The 14,588-nt window shown below is 38.1% G+C and overlaps 1 protein-coding gene across 2 annotated transcripts in view; it reads left to right on the forward strand.

Annotated features, from left to right (window-relative positions):
* The first annotated feature begins 5,860 nt into the window (after window positions 1-5,860).
* Window positions 5,861-14,588, forward strand: part of CUL2 (cullin 2) — an 85,336-nt gene continuing 76,608 nt past the window's right edge. Inside the window, exon 1 of one of the 2 annotated variants that reach the window (XM_074324690.1) lies at window positions 5,861-6,024. The gene's annotated coding sequence lies outside the window, so the exon portion shown is untranslated. Of the gene's footprint in view, window positions 6,025-6,101; window positions 6,264-14,588 lie in introns of those variants that run through there. The other variant, XM_019741741.2, reaches the window with a different exon arrangement.

A 14,588-nucleotide genomic window follows, 5' to 3' on the forward strand; every position in this document is an offset into this window, starting at 1 on the left:
GAAACTCTTCTTAATCTGGATTGTGGTGGTGGTTACACAGATCTATACATGTGTTAAAATTGATAGAACTGTACGCTCCTCTCCCAATCAATTTTACTGTGTGATAATTTAAAATAAAAATAAATTCAGAAAAACAGAAAACAAAGTGTAGACCTGTGCAAGGACTTCATGCCTCCAGTATTTCCTATCTTCCTCAATAGTTATAGGGACATGTGATGATGATCGAAGCTATAAGTGAGTGACTTGTTACAAAAGACTCACCAAATTTATGCATATGCTGATTTCCAAGACTACATATTGTGAATGTTCTGTTTTTGTTGTTTTTTTTTTTTTTTTACTAAGCAAAAGATATGTTTGGCAGCAAGACAGTTGGTAACTTTTTTTTTTTAATGTTGGTGTGACACTTGAATATTTTCTTTTATTAAGTATTAAGCTATTGTACAATTTTTGTTATACTATTATCTTATTTGCTTCCCCATATAGATGTAGCTGAGTAAACCGTAAGGTTAATAAGGGTCATGTTTTTCTCTCTCTTGCTTGACTCATGTGTTTTACTTACTGGAAAAAGTGTTGATAACCAGCAAAGGCTCTTAACCTTGCCATATGTAAATATGCTATTTCAGAAATCTGGCTGCATAATCTTGTATATTCCTGTTTCCAACATTGATGTTGAGCATACCTGAGCATTTAAGACCTAAGACCCACTTGGCACAAGTTAACACTCTTTGTTACCTACCTTCCTTTGCCCAGAGACTGTTTTTTGGCCCATTTACCCTTTCTCCAAATAAGCTTCCTTCCAGACTTGCCACATTTGATTTGCTCTGTTTCCTTTGTCCCTTTCTTCTCAAATGGGGTGGCTCACATTACTTATTTTTTATTATGTTACCAGTTCTCCCATCTTCTCTGTTATCACATTTATCTGGGTGGATCATGATTCATGTTCTACTCTTAGTGACACGTAATTTTAATATGACGTAGCAGTTAAGAAAAATGTCATCTCTTCTTTTACATAGTAGTATTTATTGTAATCCATTCCTCAGATTCAGTTTCTGTTTCCAATTCTGAGAAATCACCTTCTAAATGCACTATCTCAAATGATGAAAGTTATGGACATTTCTTTAATATGAGCTGTTGTTCAACACAGCTTTGTTCCTGTTAAATTACCCGTGTGAATGTGACTGCAAAGAAATATAAGGGATTCATAGGTAAATTTTTTTTAATTTAAAAGAGAATAGTTTTTTCTTTTAAAATAGCTTTCAATCAGAGTTGTCTAGGAGAGTCAAAGATATAACCTGTTCATTTGGTTCTACCTTCTCATATGGAAAATCTTGCAGGATCTTTCTCATTAGAGACCTTGTACTTTTTCTTCTTTTTAGTGTACAGTTGGATGATTTTTTAAAAAATTAATGACTTTATTTTTTCAGAATAGTTTTAGACTTACTCAGAAATTGAATAGTTAATAGAGTTCCCATTTAACCTCTAGCCGAACTTCCCAGTTTTTCCTATTAACATCTTACATAATATGGTACATTTGCTATAATTAATGAATCTATTTTGGTATATTGTTATTAATTAAAATCCATATGTTTCAAATTTCTTGGTTTTTACCTAGTGTCCTTTTTCTGTTCTAGGATCTTATCCAGGATACCACATTACATTTAGTAGTCATGTCTCCTCCTGGCTGTGACAATTTCTCAGACATCTTGTTTTTGATAACCTTCACAGTTTGAGGAGTACTGGGCAGATGTTTTGTAGAATGCCCCCCAGTGGGAATTTGTCTGATGTTTTTCTCATGATTAGATTGGAAAACATGGGCTGGGGGGAGGAAGATCACAGAGGTGAAGTGCCATTCTTACCACATCACATCAAGGGAACATACTATCATATCAACAATGAGTTATTACTAAAGTTGACCTCAATCATCTAGCTGAGGTGGTATTTGTCAGGTTTCTGCACTATAAAGTTACCCTTTTAAAATTCTCTTTCCATATTGTAGTCTTTGGAAGGAAGTCACTCTTCCTGGTTCACACTTAGAGTGAAGAGTTAGCCTCCTCCTCCTTTGTGGTGAGGTATCTACATAATTTATTTGGAATTCTGCATGAGATTGTTCTTTCGCATTTAGTAATTTATTCAATCATTTATTTATATTAGTGTGCACCCATTGATATTTTATACTTTGGGTTATAATCCACTACTATTTTATTTTCTTGCTCAAATTGTTCTAGCTTTGGCCATTGGGAGCTCTTTCAGTTTTGTGCCCTTTGATATATAACTCCTATCAATGTGGATGCTTTTATTTTTGAGTACTTCTTTACTTTCTTACACTACAATATTCTCCAGGCTTATCTTGTGTATTCCTGCCCCTGTCCTACAGTCACATATTTTTTCTGGAGACTTTCACTTTTATAAGCACAAAACAACTCTTTAATCAGCTATCCAAACATGAAAACTATTCTTCAGTATCTCATTTTTTTAAGTTTACTAGAAACAAAAGGTGGAAATATGTTTAATAAATGGTATAACCAGGAAATGCAAATTCCCAGTAAAGATTTAAGAAAAGATAATTCAGATTTAGTGTATGGAATATAAAAATGAGATAAATTGAAATTATAAATGTCCCAGAAAAATTAGGGCTGCTTGGGTTTTATGTCTATATAGGAAGCTTATGAAGACAGGGAATGATTCTGGTTGGATTCTTCAAATAGTAGGTAAAGGGAGATTATGAAATGAACTTGGAAAACTTTAAAAGAGAAAATTATGTATACTCGCAAGTAGAAAATGAATAGAAATGGACATACTTTGTTTACCGATTTAAGAAATGATATTTAGAGATATTCTACTTAAAATATTTTTCAATAATTTTCCTCTTTAAATATTAATTTATAAATTACTTTGCCTGACTAAGAATTATTTAAGTGTTTCATAAAGATCAGTAGCTAGCTACAAAATAGCATATCTATAATGTGATCTGACTTGTGTAAAAATGTTTAATCATATTCAAGGAAAATGTCTTGAGGAATATTTATCAACCTAAATATGATTATCTATTTCTGTAATATTAGTTGTTTTTTTTAAAACAAAGAAACACTTATTACTTTTGAAATCAGAAAAAAATAAAGGAATTCAATAAGCATTATACAAAGTCCAAACATATTTTAGTCATATATGTAGTCTTGCTAAAAAGTGAAACAAGAAAAAAATTTATAAGTGAACTAGGGTTTGAGGTTAGTTTTGGGGTGAAGACCAAGCATTGCTTAAAGGGGTGGCTTGAAGGGTTCTTCACAGGATGCCTTTTTTTGGGGGACGGGGGAAGGAAGAAGTAATCTCAATTTAATATTATGGGTTTGGATTCTGTAACTTTTTTAGAAATGTAATTTTCCTATTATATTGGCTGGATAAGCTATCCAAAGGTGAGAGATCTCTGGGATTTGGAACTACAGAAGTGTTGTAGTGATTCATGTTTGGCACCGTTCATGCTAGTCTGAATCTTAGCTAGAATTTAAAAGGAAAATGGTGCGAGCAGAGGTGGTTTATGAGTCAGAGCAACAGTTCTCAAACTGGTCTCTGGACCACTTTACACTTTTAAAAAATTATTGAGGTACTCAAAGAGCTTGTGTTTATGTGCATTATATTTAATAGTTACCATTTTAGGATTAAAAAGAGAAATCTAAGAAATCTAGTTATTAATTAAAAAATAATAAACCCAGACATATGTTAACATAAATTGCATGTTTTTCAGAAAAGTAACTGTATTTTCCAAAATAAAAAAAATTTAATGAGAAGAATGGCATTGCTTTCCATTTTGCCTGTTTAATATCTGGCTTAAAAGAAGACAGCTAGATTCTCTATGGTTGAGGTGTATGAAGACAATATGAGGCCTTAGGAGGAGAATTTAATAGTATTTTCGGATGAGTGTGGATATTCCTCTCTGACGCTACAGAAAATTTGACAAGTGGTAGTTTCTTAAAGGTTAGTTGTAATGAGTCTAAAACCAAACTAAGGAAACTTTTGTATTTTGTTTTTTATGTGTACACACACACACACACACACACACACACACACACACACACGCACACACCCCTATCTATCAACTGGTCTGTCTTGCAATTTGAATGGATCTTTTACTCATGCATGCTTTTGTAATGTCCTGCATTGGTCATTTGGAAAATATTGGTTCATTGTGGCATGTACCTCTTCTATACATTGACATATCTCATACAACATCCAACAGTCACATTTATTAATAGCACTACAGTCTCAACAGAAAAGTCTTTAAGCTTTCAAGCTTGTGGTGGTGAACACTAGTTTTCCAAATTTTGAAATTTTACTTAAAAGCTATATTTTATTATTGGCAACAAATACTGTCAGCTGTTTTGCTTGAGGTGCTAGGCTCACTTTGTTTATTTTGGAGAAATATTTGTCAATTCCCAAGTCAGAGTAATATTAGTTTGTCTGTCAGTTGTTCTTTCAAGGGAAAATGATATTCCATGAAAAAAGCAGCTAGTTCAGATGTTACATCAGCTACACAAGTGTCTTTCTTCTATAACCATCCTACTTTGGTATATAGCAGAAGTGTATGTGTACTTCCCTTTTCTTCACTCAAAATATTAGAAAGACATGTACACAGGGTTGACATTTATAAAATTAATACTTTTTACTACTTCATCCAGGACGTTCCTAAATCAATTAAAAAAACAAAACAAAACTGGGAGTGTGTGGCAGTGAAGCATACAGCGATCCAATGACCACTAGGACAGCTTTGTACCATTCTCTTGATTCTTGCTAAGGCAGTATCAGCAGTGTTACTGTTGTTTTGCACCATCAGTACAAATGTGAACCCAATAAAAAAGAGAAAAAACATGTTGTATTATTATTTTTAAACTTGGGACCCCAAAAAGGTCTTGGAGATTTCAAGATGTCTGGGGATCACCCTTTGAGAATTGCTGAATTAAAAGATGGAGAAATGTGAGAAAAAAAGGTCATATAATGGAAACAAATGGTTGAATTGAATTTAGTATATAAAAACTTTATTAAAACGAAGTTCAAGGGCCATGAGAAGTAGGTTAGAGAGGAGAAAGACTGGTGGGATTTATCAGGGCAGGAGACAGGACTTTAAATGGGCCTCGAAGGATCGGTACAAATAGTTTGAAGAAAGAGGGTTGGAAGGGACAGGCTTGCTGGAAACGTACAAATGAGGAACTGACCCATAGTCTGACAAGACTGACCACTGAGATCTTGTGGTTACGAGGCAGATAAGTAATATAGCGAGGCTTTTGTTCCATCGTGTATATGAGAAGGTGCTAGGTAAATCCATATTTTTGTCGACATTGCCGTTTAAAATTGTAAGGGAGGAAAACCCTTTAGACTTGGTATAATGGTGGTGGTGGGGAGGTGGGGAGTTAGTGGTCAAGACCGAGAGAAGTTCCTTTATTGGAAATACCTTAACGTTTCAGAATTTGTCTACAGATGAAAACCCACTAGCAAAGGAGTGTGTCAGGGAGAAAAACAGTATTGCTCATGTATTTCTGATGACTTGAACGCCCCATGGAAGTGGTGTGGCAACGAGATTGTGGTGCCTGAGAATATTCACATACCGGTAGGTCTGAAACAACTCAAAGGAAAACACTTTTGTTGAAAACACCTTTCTGACCTACTGTCATTAGCATGTCATCCCCAAACGTGCTGAGTACTGAGTCTCTTGAGCTCAGCGAACCGGGATTGCCTCCTTCACAGTGAGGACCGCAAGGAGTCCCTCCGGATTCCGTGTTGATTTCCGTGGCCTTTCGCAATTGCACTAAAGCAGGCTCCCTGCGCTTGCCGTAACGGGGACGCTACCATTGCGCCGCAAGGGGGGGACTCGGAGGCGGCGGAAGAGGGAGCGCGGAGGGTGTGTGTCGGGAAAGCCCGGCGCTTGGGAGGACGATTGTTTCACGGATCCAGCACCCAGCCCGTTCTTTCCTACCCACCCCCCTCCCCTTCGCCCCTGGCCCGTCGGGGCTTCTCTGTGTCTCCGCGCGGCGGCAGGTGAGCGTCCGGCGCGCGGGCTCCCGGGCTTCGCGGCGCACCCCCCGTGTCTCCGGGGCGGGTGGCGGCGGCCGGCCGGGGAGGCGGCCTCGGGCACAGTAATGGCAGCGCTGTGAGCAGGGGAACGCGAGTGACAGCCGCCGCCGCCGCCCACCTTCCTCGCCGGGGCTTCGTCCTTCATTCTTTCGGGCTGCCTCCCCTCCCCTTGCCCCCTGCCCCTTGTCCTGCTTCTGCGGAAGGTAACCCCGCTGAGGGTCGGGGAGTCCGGCTGCAGGCGCCGGGAAACTTCCTTACCGGTTGATGGGTGGCGGAGATTGGGCGGAGGAAAGGAGTTGGGGGCGAGGAGGGGGGAGGGGCGAGGAGGGGAGGAGGGTGGTCGAGGAAGATGGTTAGTGACCCTGGCTACCCTGAGTGCTGACCCCTAAGCCCGCCACCCCCTGGCCTGGATTCCGGGCCTCCCCAACCCGGCCTTGGGCGCCCCTCCCTCGGCCCCATTTTCCTCCGAAGGAGGGAAGGTGAGAGTGTGTCTACTCATCTGCTTATTTACGTGCTCACAGGGCTACACAACTCTGTTTGGCGGGGAGGGCATCCATCGCTTACATCCTTACCATGAGTATTTTCACTTTTGTTTCCGCAGACAGCGGAGATTGGTAGCTTTGGGGAGCCGACGTGCATGCTCGACCTGTGTCCACATTTAGGGTCTGGTGAAATAAGACCCTTAGGCTGTCTTCGGGGCGCTTACACCCTGGGGAGTGTGGACCGTTCCCTGCCACCCCACAAATACGTGCATGTGCACATAACACATCTGTGAATTGCAGGCTGTTATTATTAACAAGGACAGCCTTCAATTCGTGGATTTCCCCCATGGGTTAGTCCTATTACCAGTTGAAGGGCAGTACTTCGGAAGTTTAAATTTTGAAGATATACACTGTTAACATTTACTATAGATTCTTTGACTTGACAGTATAAAAATCTTGGAACTAGCCCTGTCCCAAACCAACATTCATAGTAAACTATAGGATATAATCACTTTGTTCTGATTGACTACTGACTGCATAATAGCCATTTAAAAACACTCAAAAAACGGTTCTCTAACCTCAGAATCGCGAATGCCTTTCTAAGACAGACGAATGAACAGAGTGGTTATACTTCGCTTCTTTTGCCCAAATACAGTGTTTGGAACACCCTTCCAAAAGAGTCACAGATGAAATAACAGGTGTACACCATGTTTTGAGTTACCCTTTTAAAAATTTTTTTCAGATGTTGTTTATAAGTTGGGGGGACATTTCTACAGTGTGCATGTACACAGTGTGTGAAAAATACCTTTTCTGTATGTTTGAATGTTCACCTGCATCTGAAATACTCTTACTTCACTCCACCGTCGCTGGTGATTTTCAGTGTTTTATAAATGTGAAGATAGTTTATCCATGTCTTTTATTCTCACCAGCCTGTCACTAAATTAAATCTTGTAGACCTTCTTTAAAGTCAGTTTTGCCTTATCTATCACTTAAGTATTTATTAAGCATGCGATTTTTATGCCAAGCATTGTTGCAGGCTTTAGGGATACAAAAATACACAAGACACATGAAATTTCTGCCCTCCTGGAGCTTTAATTCTGGTGGGGAAGGGAGAGACACAATAAATAAGAAATAAAAGTAATGTCAGAGAATCATAAATGTTTTGAAGGAAATAAAATTGGGAGTTGTAGTGAGTGGGAGAAGACTGCTTTAATTGCTGTGGTCAGAAAAGACCTGTCTAAGGTGACCTTTGAGCTGATATCTGAAAAGGCTGAGGGATTTAGCCTTTGGAAATCTGAGGGAAGAGTGTTCCTGTTTGAGGGAACAACAAAGGGAAATGCCTGGAGGTGGTATGGAGCTTGGGTTCACAAACCGAAGGAAGCTCAGTGAGGGTGGGCTCTTGTAAAAGATAAGTGAGGTCACAGCCTAGACCAGATTGTATGAGGTCTTATCGTCCAAAGGCCTTTGGCTTTTATTTTCAAAGTACATTGAAAAGCTATTGGAATTTTTGTAAAGCTGGGAGTGATAGGGCCTGATTTACAGTGACTATGGGGGAGATTGGCTAAGAGGAAAAAGAAAGCAGGGAGACCAGTGAAAAAGGTGTGGCAGGTTGAGTAGTTTGAGTATTAGAGACAAGTAAAAAAGGATTTGCCATATATTTTGGAGTTAAAGGTATTTATTGAACTTGTGGTGTGGATGGAAGTGCTATTGGTTGGGACAGAAGTGATTTCTGGGCTTTTGGCTTCAACTGAAGGATGGTGGGGAAGAAGTGAAGGAAGCAGGTTGTTACACGGGGATAGGGTAGGATTGGACATGTTAAGTAGGACCTATTAGATGTAGGACCTAGTAGCTGTTCAAGCAGAGGTGAAAAGTAGGCAATCGGATGTACAAGTCTGGAATTAAGTGGAGAAGTTAAGGAGTATTTCATTCAACAAACATTTTTCAAGCACCCGCTATGGACCAGGCAGTGGGAATATAGTAGTGAAGAAATAGACAAAAATCTCTGCCTTCATGAGACTTGAATTTAGTGGGGAGAGAAAGATAGAAATGGGGAATCATCAGCATTTATCTGTTGGGTTATTATATTTGTGTTTTGAATAAAAACTTCATATGATTCAAAATATAAAATGTTTGATGGAGGTATAGAATGAAAATCTCCTCTATTTGTCCTGTCACTCAGTTTTGGTTGGAGCCAGGATTGGTGTTTTCTTTCTTATCCTTACAAAGATGTATTTTGTGCGTGTATAAGCAAATACAAATATATTCTTCTGCCCACTTTGCAAAAGTGGTAACATACTTCACCTGCTTTGACACCTTGTATTTTTTAGAACATTCAATAGTATTTAAAAGTTATGAAACAGGATAGGACCACCTAAAGAAACAAGGTAGAAAGCGGGGACAACGCCAGGGGGCACTGCAACATTTTCTGACTTAGTTCCTGTTCCCTTTGAGCTTTGGACCTATAGATGTGGAGTTATTTAAAGAGCTGTTGGTTTTTGCGAGACATTTAAGGAAAGTTGGCATTTTTTCTTTTGTGTTCCCCCTTTCATATCTGTCTGTTGTATTTATATGCTGGAAAAGTGATTATTATTGAAAGCAGTGTTTTCATGTATGTACTGTCATTTAAAATCAAGTAAATTGATGACAGGATTAGGCCTTGAATCTTAATATTTTTGACTGGCTAATGTTAAATCTTGGAAAAACAAGCAGAAATTTAGAAAGTTATTATGGGAGTTATAACAAGTTATTGATACTTGAGATGTATGACTCAATTCTCTCTCAGTAATCAGTTATCACAATATCTATTCAGAGTGATCTGGCTCTTTGCCTGGGTTTTGAATCATAATAGTGATGTTGCTGTTACATTGCAGATGTTAGCACAACATAATCCTTGTGTTACTATCTTTAATATATAGACGCATCCTATGTTCCTACTTTGACTTGGAAAGGCCTATCGGAGATACTAGAACAGTGCAGTTCCTTTGGTTCTTAAAAGTTTGGAAATAGTGGGTGGTGTTAAGATCATGATGTAGCATCTGCAGCAACTTTTGGGGTGCAGTTAAACCCTGTTGATTGAGTCACCTGGAGGAGGGGAGATGGAGATTTTAATTTGCTTTAAGCATGATTTTGAAGAATTGAAAATCCAGACTCATAATGTGTTCGTTCGCCACTGAATTTATAACACTTTCCGTATTGGTTGACATTTTGATTTTCATTTTGATTTTCAGTTAGCTGCCTTTAGCCAGGTACTTTCTATATAAATTAACCTACCTGTTTTTTTCTGAGATTGTTCTTGGTTTAATAACTATTTAGTTCAATTTGATTTTTTGTGGTTATTTTTGTTATTGTTATGTCTCTTTTATTTAGATTTTTTTTTTTATTGGGGAGGGGGAACAGGACTTTATTGGGGAACAGTGTGTACTTCCAGGACTTTTCAAGTCAAGTTGTGTCCTTTCAGTCTTAGTTGTGGAGGGCGCAGCTCAGCTCCAGGTCCAGTTGCCATTGCTAGTTGCAGGGGGCGCAGCTCACCATCCGTTGCGGGAGTCAAACCGGCAACCTTGTGGTTGGAGAGGACGTGCTCCAACCAACTGAGCCATCCAGGAGCTCAGTGGCAGCTCAACTCAAGGTGCCGTGTTCAATCTTAGTTGCAGGGGGTGCAGCCTACCATCCCTTGCAGGAGTCGAGGGATCGAACCACCGGCAACCTTGTGGTTGAGAGCCCACTGGCCCATGTGGGAATCGAACCGGCAGCCCTCAGCGTTAGGAGCATGGAGCTCTAACCACCTGAGCCACCGGGCCGGCCCCTACTTATTTATTTGTATTGCCTGAGATTAAAGTAAGCATCTAGTTTCTGTGTTGGAGAAATACAATCTTTGATAGAAAATATTTAGTAGTACTTTTTTGGAGTATTAGATACTAATTATTGCATATAGGACTACTGTATGAAATATATGTAGTGAGCTTGTTAAGCTTACTTAAATTCTGTAAATGTATAGGTGTTAATGTCCTATTTGAAGATTTTAGTTATCCAAAGGATTTTCATTTCTTTTGTCAACTGTAAGCTTCTCCTTCTTCACTTCTTCTTTTTTTGTTCTAATTTAATTGCACTTTGACCAGAGAATGTGTTCTGCATGGTATGGAGTATTTCAGATTTGCTGAGACAACTGGAAGCTTCTTGAAGGCAACATTTCTAGCACTTGGTAGAGTTCTGGATGGAATGCAGCAAATAGATAATAAGGATCTATTATCTTGGTGACTTACAGTTATGTTCTAATGTAGGTTGCTTTCCAAATAATGAAATACTGGATTTACCCTGTAAATTGATTGAATTTATCAACTTTGTTTTAATTCAGTTGAAGGTGAGAAAGTACAAGGTACATCTTAAAACCATTTTTTTTAAATTTTGAAATAATTTTAGACTTAAAGAGAAGTTGCAAAAATGGTACAAAGAGCTCAAATATACCCTTCACCCAGCTTTTCCTAATGTTAACAACTTCTGTCAACCAGAACACAATGTTCAAAACCAGGAAATTCAACAGTGGTACAATACTATGAACTAAACTACTGACCTTACTTGACTCTCACCAGTTCTCCCGCTAATGTCCTTTTTGTGTTTCTGGATTTTATCCAGGATCAGACATGGCATTTGGTTGAGTCTCCCTGGTCTCTTCTGATCTGACAATCTTTTCTCATCTTTTGTGACCTGCACAGTTATGATGAGTGTGATCAGTTATTTTGTAGAATGTCTCGCAATTTGAATTGTCTGATGTTTTCTCATTATTAGTTTGAGGTCATGCATTTTTGGGAAAATACTGCATACGGAAGTGATGTTGAGTCCTACTCGGTGCATTATATCAGAGGGTCCAGGCTGTCAGTACATCCTCTTAGAGATGGTGTTAACTCGTTTGGTTAACGTCATGTCTGCCAAAATTCTCCACTTGTAAAATTAGTATTTTTTCTCTTTGTAACTACTTGCTATCTTGGGGAGATTCATTGAAACTATGCAGGTATCCTGTTCTTCTAAAGCTTTTGCTCACTCATTTCAGCATTCTTTGTTAGACAATTTATTGGGGTTTGCTTGATGGTGATTTTATATTTTTCTAATTTCCTTCTACATTTATTAGTTGGAATTTTTCTGTAAGGGAGAACAGCCCCCTCTCTGCACTTATTTATTTAGCAATTTGTTTATGGCAGTATTGTTATAGATATTTGTTTCATTCTATGGTTTATAATCTAATACTATCATTATTTGTGGTGTTGCTCAGATTGTTCCAGGATGGCTGGCCTTCAGGTTGACTCTCTGTGTTTTCAACTTGTTTCATCTTCGTTAGCCCTGAAATCAATCATTTTTCCAAGAAGCTCTGATTCCTTGTTGGAGAATGGTATTTAGAAACCAAGATCTGGATGCTATGTGTGCTCATTGTCACTGGGCTGTCGTTGCTCCTAGGCCCTCTCAGTGGTAGGGCTAGAAATACGGGGTGGGGGGGTGTGCCAAAAAATGTATACAAGTGGACGCTTTGGTCAGCGTGGCTCAAGCAGTAGTTCTCCGTAATCAGAAGTGTCTGGACGCTGATGGTAACCACTTTGAGCACCTCTCGTAATTGCAGAAGTCAAACGTGACTTGTATTCATCTTTTGTTATCAGTATATATTGAGTATTACAATTTTAATAGTTTTTCCTTTCTTAAAATGTGTATACATTTTTTGACACCCTCTGTATATGTATGTATATTAATCCATGCATACATAAACATCTGTGTTTATTTCTATATCTTTTTATCTGTTTGTGTGTATTAAAAACCATGAGTTTATACTGATAACTATTCTAGTCAAACACTGTAGAGTGTATGCTAGTTGTCCCCTTTGATTTATAACTGGTATTTTCTGATAGTGAGAATAGAGCATACTTTTCTAATAATCATAATAATCATATAAGTAGTATGAAGTTACCAAAATAATGAATACTGTGACAACAGGAAAAGATAGCCAAGTAATCCTCAGCCATGGAAAATTTAAGCTATATCTCAAAGCAATTCTCCTTTGGTCTGTCTGAACCAAAAATAATGATATTTTGTCTTCATAGTTTTAAGTATTGTTTTGATTATTAAGCATCCATTTAAAGTTTTTTACAGAGCAGTTTGCACTGAGATTTAGATACTTTCTTTTGCGTCAGAATTTTTTGGTCCATTTAAGTGCTTAGAATAAGGACAGTTGCTTTTTTATTTTGTATTTTTGTGTGTGTGTGGTAAAATATATGTAACGTAAAATTTACCATTTTATTGAGTTTTTAAGTGTGCAGTTCACTGGCATTAACTGCACTCACAGTTACCACCATCTATTTCCAAAATGTTTTCAGTTCCCTGAATAGAAACTACAGCCTTTAAGCAGTAACTCCTCAGGCCCGCCAATACTTTGGTAACTGCTAATCTACTTTTTGTCTATGAATTTGCCTATTGTAGATACCTCATATAAGTAGGATCATAAAATATTTGTCCTTTGTGTCTTGCTTTTTTGGTTTGATATAATGTCTTCAGGGTTCATCCCTGTTGTAGCATGTGTCAGAACTTTTCTATGACTGAATAATACTCCATTTATTGTGTGTACCACATTTTGGTTATCCATTCTTCTGTTGATGGGCATTTGAGTTGTTTCCACCTTTTGGCTGTTGTGAATAATGCTGAAGTGAATATTGGAGCACACGCATCTTTTCCAGTCTCTGGAGTGCAGTTGGAGTGCCTTGGAGTGCAGTTGCTGGATGCATAGGATAATTTTGTGTTTAGCTTTTTGAGGACCTGTTAAACTGGTTTCCATAGTGGCGGTACCGTTTCATGTTCCCGCCAGCAATGTTCTAGGGTTCCAGTTTCTCCATATCTTCTCCAACGTTAGTTATTTTCCATTTTTTGTTTGTTTTGATAACAGCTATCTTATTGAGTATGAAGTGGTATCACTTGGTTTGGATTTACGTTTCCCTAAGCACTTGTGATGTTACACCTCTCTTCATGTGCTATTGGCCATTTGTGTATCTTCTTTGGAGGAATGTCTATCAAGTTTTTTTATTTTATTTTTTTATTTTTAAATGTCAATTCAAATCTTTTCCCCATTTTTAAAAAAATAAATTTTATTGGGAACCAGTGTGTTTCTCCAGGGCCCATCAGCGCCAAGTCGTTGTCCTTCAGTCTGGTGGAGGGCGCAGCTCACTGGCCCATGTGGGAATTGAACCGGCAACCCTGTTGTTCAGAGCCAGCCAGCGGCCCCTCAAGTCCCTTTAAATTGGATTTTTGTTGTTGTTGTTGAGGTATAGTTCTCTATATACTCTTATCAGACATATGATTTGCAAATATTTTCTCCCATCCTGTGGGTTGTCATTTCACTCTCTTGGTAGTGTCCTTTAATGAATGAAAGTTGTAAAATTTTGATAAAGACCAATTTATCTGTGATTTTTCTTTTGTTACCTGTGCTTTTGGCATCATAGCCAAGAAATCATTGATAAATCCATTGTCACAAAGCTTTTTTTATGTGTTTTAAGAGTTTTATAGTTTTAGCTCTTAAATACAGGTCTTTGATCCATTTTGATTAATTTTTGTATGTAGTGTAAGTAAGGACAGTATATTTTGCCTGGGTTACCAATAGATGGCTTAATATTGGCACTTACAGATAGATAGCTGCAAACGTCGACGAGCTTGAAATTTAATTTTTAGAGGGCTAAAAAAATGCAGTTATAAAAAAGATAATCAAGGATGAAGGAAATTGTATGGCCTTATGATGAAAGGGATTGCATTTTTCTCTGTCTGAAACAGAGAAACATTAAAGTGAGCTGCTTATGAGAAAAATGGAATGAAAGAAAGCCTTTTAATGGGTAATACAGGAATAACGTATGAGACAGTGAAGGCACAGAGAGTTCAGCAGCAGTCCAGTTTTGGTCTTCATTAGGTTCAAAAGCATGGACGGAAAAGGAGAATTAAAGAGAAGAGTAGAAAGTAATGCTACCTAATCTTAGCTTTGTCCAGTGAACCTGAAATGTATTTATAAATACTGTGTTTTGTACTATT

The sequence above is a fragment of the Rhinolophus sinicus genome, linkage group LG02, assembly GCF_036562045.2.
Source record: "Rhinolophus sinicus isolate RSC01 linkage group LG02, ASM3656204v1, whole genome shotgun sequence".
Lineage (NCBI taxonomy): Eukaryota > Metazoa > Chordata > Mammalia > Chiroptera > Rhinolophidae > Rhinolophus > Rhinolophus sinicus.